Genomic DNA, 526 nt, shown 5'->3' with positions numbered 1-526 from the left:
GGGGGGCGGTGAGGGGAGGGAGAGAAAGGTGGAGCACAGGGTAGGGGATAGACACAGGATAGGCTGGGTGCTGGGGTGGGGGGGGAATACACAAGAAAGGGGAGAACAATGGAAGAACAAAGCACATGGGAGAACAATTAAGCAGGTTTGCATGGGCTAAGTGGGACAGAGGTAAATAATGATGTATGCACAACCGTGGAACAAAAGGGCTCTGGGATACAGGGATTGAGACACGGTTGGAATGGGGAAAAGGGAGGAAATAATGTTAAGATGCTTGGCTGTCTTTTGAATCTTTGGTTTCCCTTGCAAACCATTATAAAACAGACACTTGAGAGGGAGAGAAAGGAATAGCCAGAAATATCACCATAGAAAGCTTATAAGTCTGTCTTCTCCCTATAACTGATTGTAATACCTAATAAGGGGCTACATCGTGCCCAGTGAATGAGGCTTCCTGTGGAACCTCTGCAATACACAAGACTATAGGTAGAAGCCTGAACCACATGCAGAATCTTCAGAGGTGGGCAAT

General features: G+C 47.0%; 1 protein-coding gene across 1 annotated transcript in view; it reads right to left on the bottom strand.

Annotated features, from left to right (window-relative positions):
* Positions 1–526, bottom strand: part of ADNP2 (ADNP homeobox 2) — a 32,088-nt gene that overhangs the window by 8,074 nt on the left and 23,488 nt on the right. The gene's annotated exons all lie outside the window — the stretch shown is intronic.

This window comes from Chrysochloris asiatica, unplaced genomic scaffold (assembly GCF_000296735.1).
Source record: "Chrysochloris asiatica unplaced genomic scaffold, ChrAsi1.0 scaffold00345, whole genome shotgun sequence".
Classification (NCBI taxonomy): Eukaryota; Metazoa; Chordata; class Mammalia; order Afrosoricida; family Chrysochloridae; genus Chrysochloris; species Chrysochloris asiatica.
This window is presented reverse-complemented; position numbering and strand designations above follow the sequence as displayed.